Raw genomic sequence first — 8945 nt, forward strand, 5'->3', positions numbered from 1 at the left:
ACCTATCATCCACCTGTACATCCATCCATCTATGCATCCATCCACCTGTCCATCCATGCACCCATTTACCCACCCATCCATCCACCCATCCATCCACTCATCCATCCACCCACCCAACCCACAAATATTCACTGAGAACTTTAGGGTTCAATATCCATCCTGAATGCAGGGGACACAGCATGCCCAAGAGAACAATGACCACTGACCCCACGGGAGAGATGGACATCGGGAAAATACTCCCACAAGTCAACGTGACATTATGGCTATGGATGCTCTAAAAGGGAGGTTAGTGACACTATAGAGCATAGAAGAGAGAGTGGACCTAGTCAGGAATGCCAAGAGAGGTGCCCCAGGAAACCACTCTTAAAGTCGCTTTGAAGAATGAGTAGACTGAGCCAGCAAAGAGGGAAAGAACATGGCTAAAGATGCACACAGGAACCACATGTGCAAAGGCCCTGTGGTAGGAGTTGTGCCAGTTGATTCAACAACTCCTTTCTAGTGTTGGAAATGAGAGATAAAAGTGACCCATGGACAGGCAGGATTGAAGGCGGGTCTGTGCGTCAGGAGCTCAGAAAAGGGCGAGGAGAGCATGCAGAACCAGCCGGCTCCAGCAATTTGAGTGACAGAAAAGATAGGTCTCTGTCCTGAGAGCCATGGGAAGCTTTCCAACAGAGCTAAGCAGGGGTTGGTGACAGTTGAACAGGGAGATGACTGAATCCATGGCCTGTCCTCTGTTGAAACCCCAGCGTGACCCCTGATTGCCTTTCTCTGCTAGTAGCCACCCACAACTGATCCACTGACCACCACGAGAGCCTGCTCTGCCTCCCTCTGTCTACCAGTGACCTATGGAGCACCTGAGTTCTCTCCGAAGTCCCCTTTCCCTTTGGGGTCACCTGGTCAGTCCTTTCTCTCCCTTATCTCCAAGCTCATGTCCCACCTGGCATATTTCCTGGCATACTGATGATGGGCTCCTGTTGTGTCCTCTTGCCAGGATGTCACCCTCCCCGCACATTGCTTCCAGACAAACTGCTTGCAAACACAGACCTCTGCGAGTACTCTGTCAGTCAAGAACAATCGCTGGCTCCCTGTTGAGCACCAGAAGAAAGGCAAAACCTCTTTGCCTTGCAGGTAAGTTTCTTAAGCTTCCTGCAGGCCACCTTCCTTCCTGCTCCTTTCAGAAGCCAAATCAAAAGGTCCCTGTGTGCATGTGTTCTCTATCTCGGTGCCATGGCTCCTGCTGTCCCCTTCTGGAGACCCCCCTCCCCACGATGTGCTCACCCGCTGTCTCTTCCCTGTGGCCCAGAACTGAATGGGACCCTGTCCAGACTGGGAGCTCCCCATGATCTGTACACTCACAACACCCCATGCCCACAGCAATTCTGTGCCCCTTTTATTGTACTAGAATTATTTGCTTGTGCAAAGCACTCCATGAATTTTTTTTTAACTTTTTTAAAATTTATTTTTGGTGGTGCTGGGGTTTGAACCCAGGACCTCACGCTTACTAGGAAGGTACTCTACCACTTGAGCCACTCAACTGGACTAATTTTATTTCTAATGAACAAATAATCATTGCATGTGTTTGTGGATGCTTTCGTATGTGGCGTGAGCTATGAACTTCAGGCTAATCTGATTCTCATCGTCTCCTCACCCTTAGTACCAGGCCTGGCAAGAAAAGGAAAGAACAAGCAGCCCAGAGCCCTTGCGTGGTTCACCCGGCTGATGGAACTATGTTTTCAAATGCTCAAGATAAAATAGAAAGATTTCAGACGAGACAAACACTGCTGGCCACTTACACACGGCCAGTCTGCCTCCTACCTCCTTCTTCCTGCTGGGAAAGGCCAACTTCCCCTACATAACCCACTGTCCCAGCCTCCTTTGCAAGGAGAGAAACAACTCAGTGCCAGCCTGGCTTCTCCAAAAGGGTGTATCTTAGAAGAAACTTCTTCCTTAATGAACGGATATGTTCTGGAGGAAAGAGCCCTGCTTCTGTTTCTTTTTCTTTCAATAGAATTTCAAGAAAAGCCAGGCGTGGTATTTCATGCCTGTAGTCCTAGTTACTTGGGAGGCTGAGATCAGGAGGATCATGGTTTGAGACCAACCCAGGCATAAAGGTAGAGAGACCCCATCTTAACCAATGACTGAGTATAGTGCGTATCTGTCATTCCAGCTATGCAGGAGGCATTAGTGAGAAAGAGCACAGTCCAGGCCAGCCCAGACATAAATGCAAGACCATCTTCAAAAATTAACTAAAGCAAAAAGGGCTGGGGGTTGTGGCCCAAGTGGTAGAACACCTACCTAGCAAGCGTGAGGCCCTGAGTTCAAACCTCAGCACAGCCCCCCAAAACAAAAAGGAACGTCTCTTTCCAGAGCCTTCCAGAGACAACTTTGATTGATCCACAGTGGGTCATATGCCTGGCCCTGGACCAATCTCTGTGCCCAAGCAGTGGGGCCTCTGATGGTCAGTACCTTCCTTGATCATGGGCCAGCCAGTCACCCTCTGTGGGGGACAGGAGGATCAGAAAAGACAGCCACATCCAAATGACATGAAAACAGCTTCTTAGGAAAACAGAGGCCCAAGAGGAAAAGTAAAGCCTTCTGTGCAGGGCGGGCCTGCCTCATTGACCTAGGGGCCGGAGGGCATTCCCGGGAAACAGAACAACAGAGGCAACCAAGAAACGGCAGGGGAGCCACCCAGGAGTCCAAGAGACCAAGTCTGTGTCCCGGGCTCGGGAACAAGGCACAAGGACGCCCCAGGGAAGCCACAGCTAGGAACCAGGGTGGAAGCCAAGTCACAATCCTCATGTTGAAGTAATTACACTGCCACTAAAAATCTTTTTTTAATGACCAGCAAGATAAGACAAATGTTTTTAAAAGGCCTAAATAAAATGGTATTCCCTGCGGAAATGTCTGAAGGGCTTTACTGTGGCCTTGTATTTAACTGTGGAGGATGATGGAGACTTACTGAACGGTTTGGTGGGAAAAGCTTAGTAAATGGGAAGGGTGTACTTCCCCGGGTTCAAATAAGGAAAATTTTAAAATAGAAGAGTGACACGAGCCGCTAATCGAAGGAGGTTAGATTACGGGAGCTCCTGGCACAGGGTCCAGCTCTTAACCACACACATGAGTTCTGAAATCTGGTTCTGAGACATCACGAGACTCTGCCCTACAAGGGAACAGTCTGGGCTTCAGTTGACAGGAGCACTGTGTGGGGCTCGTCTTTAGCTGATAAGGGGAAGAGGACGGAACGGACAGGGAGGCATCCTTGGGCCCAGCCAGTGCCAAGGCTGGACAGAAGAACAAGCTCCAGCCCCAGCCACAGGCCAAGTAGGAAGATGTGTGTCTGCTCAGTGCCTGGGTGGTCTGGGTCTGCAGGGGAGGTGGCTGTGACATCTTGGGCCACAGCATGCAAACACTGAGCTCTCTGCTTATTCCCACCTCTACCACCTTTCTTCTGATGACTCTGCTTTTGGGGCTTAGCACAAGCACTGTCTCCTCCAGGAAGCCCTCAGTGATTCTTCCAAATGATCCTTCAGCTTCTAAACTTCAAGCAACTATGAGATTGACATGGTCTCTGGCAGACTGTACTTATGTCACACTCCATAGTTTGTCTTGTAAACAACGGGCAACTCGCTCACTCATTGGTGGGTTCTTTTGTTCATTCATCTCCAAGTATTTACTCAGTCCCTCCCATGGCCCAAGCATACACAAGTAGGCAAAGCAGATGTGCTTCGTGTGCTAAAAGAGTTACAATTCATCAGGGGACAGCAATGACCATCAGATGATTATCTACTCAGTTAGGCCTCCTCCATCCTCAGGGATCCTCAGCCTCCCACCCAACAGACCCAACATGGCAGGCAGCACCACACACTCACTAACAGCACAGCCTTGGAGGCAGACGGCCTCAGTTCTCGTCCAGACTACACTGGATCACCTAGATGAGGTTTGCTGTGTTCCAAAGCTTCTCCACCATTAAATGGGCGCCGCAATTGGATGACGAGAATGAAACAGGCTGATGACTATTAAAAGACTTAGAACAGCTCCCGGCACGTGGTGGGTGCCCAGCAAGTCCCCTCTGTTATTGTCATTGTTCTCGTTCATGACACCCAGTAGTGAACCTGGAAGAACCTAGCTGCTGTCTCCTCCACTTTTGGAAACAGCGATTTTTTTTTTAATTCTGTGTATACTTCTTACAGTTCAGCTGCAAAATTGCTCACCTGTTTTCTTGTCTCTAATCTCCAAAACCTTCTGCCAAATGCCCAAGTATTCACTCCCCACCAAGACACATCTCAGCATCCCAACACACACACACACACACACACACACACACACCCACCCCCACGGGATGAGTGTGTGAGTGCAGGGTCTCTTTTCTGATGAAATCTATCTGCCATGTCAGCGCCAACTGCTGCCTGTCCTGCATTTGTGCTGGGCAAGTGACTATACAACCTGTCAGATTCACAAAGTGACTATATGACCTTTCAGACTCACAAAGTCCCAGAGGCCATCCGGAAGAAGGCTGAGAAACACTAAACCTACAGGGCCGTCTGTCCATCCTGCCTTACCCAGCTCAACCTACTACTGAAACTCAGGACCTGAAATCCACAAAGGTCTCAAATACAGGAAGCAGAGGCCAGCATCTGCCCCTCCACAGCTCTCCAGGAAGGTGACCTTCTAGAAGTGCTTCTCCTCGAGGGCTCCCAGGAGAATCTGCTTCCTTTGGCCTGGGTGGGCCCAAGATGCCACCCCAGGAGCTTTGCACTCCCGGGAGCAAGGTGGGGGTGTGTGAGAAATGATCTGTCCCCACTTCTGAGCAGTGGGGACACAGGCCTGAGAGCAAGAGCAGCCTTATCAGCAGTGCAGGGCAAATTCCAGAGAGAGCCAAGGCCATGACCTCAGGTCCTCATTCTCAAGCCAGGAATAGGGACCAAGAGCCAGGCGATTGGTAAATGCATGCAGCAGGTCCAGTGCCACCAGCTGGGGCTGAGCCGCCTGTATGATTGGCTGTCCCCTCACTTTGTAACACCAGCCGAGCTGGCCTGCGGGGTGACCTTGCATCCCCTATGGCCTTCCTCAGAGCAGGAGAAGAGGTTGGTAACTTTACCTACAATGAGCCCGGTGGTCAACACGGTGGACTTCACAGCCACCTGGCTTCTGTTGCCACCAGTAACTCTGCTGCGGTGTGTGAAAGGACAGATGGACACCAGGCAGAGTGAACAGGGCTGTGTTCTGATAAAACTTTATTTATGCCACTGGGAGGTGGGCCTGATTTGGCCGGGGGCCTGAGTGTGCTAACTCTTGTCTTAGCTGATTGGACACACGGGTGGGGAGGTGTCACCTTCTAGTCATACAAAGTAGGACTTGGAGAGTGGAATGCTGCAGATGCAGCTGTGTCTTTCATTGCGAGGCCAGTGTGGGCTCCTGTGAGTTCACAGAATGGGAAGGCAGAAAGTAGCCATCTTGTTTCCTTGGTTCCAAAGGACAGGAAGTGAGATTGTGGCGCCTGTGTCATGGGGAAGCTGAGTCCCAGTGTGCATGGGGATGTGAAAAGCCACAGGGAGTGTGACCTTGAGTCAACCAGAAATAACATGTGTAGAAAAAGCAGACTTGAGAAGGAAATGGTGAAGACACGATGTGGTTTGCCTACTGGATGTGACAAGTGGAGTTTCAAAGTCAGGCCAACCAACACTTTCCCCTGGAGACATTTCACCGCAGGCTTGGGTGAAAGGACTGGATCTGGGGAGCTAATGGTAAGCAACCTATGGCCACCTATGAGCAGTGGTCCCTGATCTTAAGGCCATCAAGCCAGCAGGGAGGGTCTGAGAGGAGGGGCCGCGGCAGTTATTTTGGACAGAATTGTTCAAATAGGGGCTTGGAAGAAAATGCCAAAGATTTTAGACAAAATACCACAGTCTAAAACCAAAATGCCTTATTTTGGAATGACCAAACAACAACTAAACAACTCCAGAGATACTTGGGCTTCTTTTTCTTTTTTTGGCATGAACTCAGGGCCCTACCCTAGGGCACTTGCTAGGGAGGTGCCCTACCATTTGAGCAACATATGCAGCTCTGAAAAGCTCTGGTTATTTCTTACAGTCTTACACTTTTACTCCAGGCAGGCCTTAAACAATGATCCCCCTCCCTCCACCTTTTATGTAGCTGGGATTACAGGCATGCACCACCGTGCCCAGTTCATGACTGTTTTTCTTAACCAATCAATGAGATTGAGCAGCTCTTTGGCCCTGGAGCTGCCCAGTTCCCAGTCTGGATATAAGAGTTCACCACTTAGAAGTCATGGGTCTTCTGTCCCACCCACGATGCTGATTTCAGGGAGGGATCCAGCTCTGAAAAGGGTCAGAGCTAGCCCTGCAGTGACTCCTGTCTGGTCAACCTCCACCTCTGAACAGATAACGGATCCCACACAGGAAGCTGATTGCAGTTCCTGGCCTCCGACAACAGAGGACTAACTTGATCCTGTTTTCTTGTCAAACTGACAGAACCTGAAGCCCTTGGAAAAACGAGCTCCAAAACAACCTGCTGTTGCCTGGACCTGCATCATCTCAGATCACATGGCAGTCAACGAGGAACAGGAGAAAAAGTGCAAGAGGAACAATCTGAGGACGGGTGAAGGAAGCCAGTGTTAGTGACGGTCAGTGGTATAGCCTAGAAACAGAGTGTCCAATTCTCCAGGGTTTTGCCTTACTTGGAAGTAGGGGGCAATTGAACCCCCTTTTTGCAAACTGATTGAAGCCGGAAGTCACACAGTGGGCATTTCGTAGACAACAAAGTATGGAGGAGTTTACAGATGAGGTCCAGGGGAGACATGGCTTGCTCCAGCCATGACGCTGGCCCCTGGTGTCCTGTCCCAGCTCCTGAGCTCCCAGCTTCCTGCTGACTCCTCCTGAGTCACTGTGGGAGCCCCCAGTGAGAAAAGCAGACTTATTAACGAAGCTGTCACTCTCTTTGTTGCTTTTATCATTTTGGGACTAACATTTGGAGAATTTGATTAACGTAGCTAAGCAAAGGAAAAACTGACTCTAAGCCAACACTCGTTTTTCCTGTTTTGTTGTAGTAACTCACACAGGTTCCGCCTGCAATGTGACATGGATCTCCATTCTTACTTTTTAAACAAGCAAAAGCCCCGCTGCCCTGATTACTGGACCCCACACTGAACTTGGACTCTGCTGACTGGTAAATCCGGGGTTAACCAGAGCTTGACTGGCTCGACGACAAACCACGATGGACAAATATGACCTCCATCCTCTCATCACCCTGATTACAGCATTGACCGGCCTGGGGAAACCAGTCTCCACCCTTGTCGTCCTGTGACACCAGCATCCATTCAAGTCACTCCATATTATTATAACTTTGTAATGTAACCTCTCAAAATAAAATCCAGTCTCCTCACCATTGCCTATAAGATCTGGCATGTACAACACCCTACTCCGTCACTCCATCTCCCTCACTGTGCTCCAGCCACGTGGGTCTTTCTTTCTACTGCACCTGGGAGGTAACAGGTAAACCCTGTTCCAACCTCAGAACCTTTGCACTTGCTCTCCCTATGCCTAGAATACTCAATCCTTTTCCAAATTGTTACATGACTGACTCCATCTTGCCACCTAGGATTATTTGGATGGCCCCTCTTCAGAGAGGCCACCACCCCTGACCAGTTTATCTGGAAGTTTCCAGTACATTCCTCACTTTATGTTCTTAGTAACACATGTCAGTATAGGAGCATTTTGTCTTCTTGTTGTCTTATTGTTTCCCCAACTAGAACTTAAGCTTTACAGAGCAGGGGACTTGTCTATGGGAAAAAGAGTCCCCAGGACCTTGAACAGTGCCTGGCACACAGAAGGCAAGAAACAAATACGTGCTAAATGAATGAAGAAATGTTTAACAAAGAATGAACAGGAGAACAATTCTTGACCTCCTCACCCATCCCGAAGGCTCCATGTCCAGGCCTCCGCCCTTGCTCCCTCCACTTCCTAATCCACTCTAGCGACCCCCATCTGAGCCCCCATGCTGTATCAAACTCTTTTTCAACAACCGTTGTTTCCTGATCTGTTGGATCAGGTTTTGAATAACAAAACCTACATTGGAACACAACTCCAACCCCCGAACTCAGAGCCTGCACTCAGCAAACATGCCACAAAGATCAGAGCAGGCCAGGAGCCATGCTCCTGTCCACACTCTACCTCCAGAGCCCAGCACACTGCTGGGCACACAGTAGGTGCTTAAGAAATAGCAGATGAACAACTGAACAGCTTCTCGGAGGGCATATTAAGTGCTGCACCCTTTCATGCCCAGGGGTGTAGGATAGTGGGTGCAAACAGCAATTTCAAAGCCTCGGTTTAAATCTTAGATTTCAAATTTCTTGGCTGCGTAGGCCTGGACTAGTTACTTAAGCTCTCTGGGCCTCAGTTTCCCCATATAATAATTTTTTGGGGTGGGGCTGGGGTTTGAACTCAGGGCTTCTCACTTGCAAAGCAGGCACTCTACCACTTGAGCCACACCTCCAGTCCATTTTCCTCTGGTTATTTTGGAGATTGCAAGGGGGGGGGGGTCTCTCGAACCATTTGTCCAAGTTGGCCTTCCTTGAACCTCAGTCCTCCCAATCGCAGCCTCCCAAGTAGCTAGGATTACAGGTGTGAGTCACAGGCACCTGGCTAGTTTCCCCCATATTAAAAAGGAGAACATAATAACAACATCACAGAGTAGCTGTGAATAGTCTGAATTCTCTTAGGCAAAGTCTAAAGAATGCCATGTATTTCTTAGACACCATGCAGTGAGTAATTATATTTTCTTGTTTCCTCTACCTACCAGCCCCAAGAAGTAGGGATTTTTGTTCCCAATGTACAGAGGAGGAAGAAGGGGGCCAAGCTCACAGAGCCAGGAACTGGCACAGCCAAGTCTTGACTGTCACCTATCAGAATACGAAGTTCCCCCAA

General features: G+C 49.4%; 1 long non-coding RNA gene across 2 annotated transcripts; it reads left to right on the plus strand.

Moving 5' to 3' along the window:
- Positions 1–217: 217 nt before the first annotated feature.
- Positions 218–7557, plus strand: LOC109694750 (uncharacterized). 2 transcript variants are annotated; one of them, XR_002213127.2, is made up of 5 exons: positions 218–896; positions 992–1128; positions 4483–5747; positions 6495–6646; positions 7070–7557. It is a non-coding gene; the product is annotated as an uncharacterized lncRNA (long non-coding RNA). The 2 variants fall into 2 exon arrangements; XR_012436372.1 differs by having other exon boundaries at positions 4483–6646.
- Positions 7558–8945: the final 1388 nt, after the last annotated feature.

This window comes from Castor canadensis, chromosome 10, assembly GCF_047511655.1.
Source record: "Castor canadensis chromosome 10, mCasCan1.hap1v2, whole genome shotgun sequence".
Lineage (NCBI taxonomy): Eukaryota > Metazoa > Chordata > Mammalia > Rodentia > Castoridae > Castor > Castor canadensis.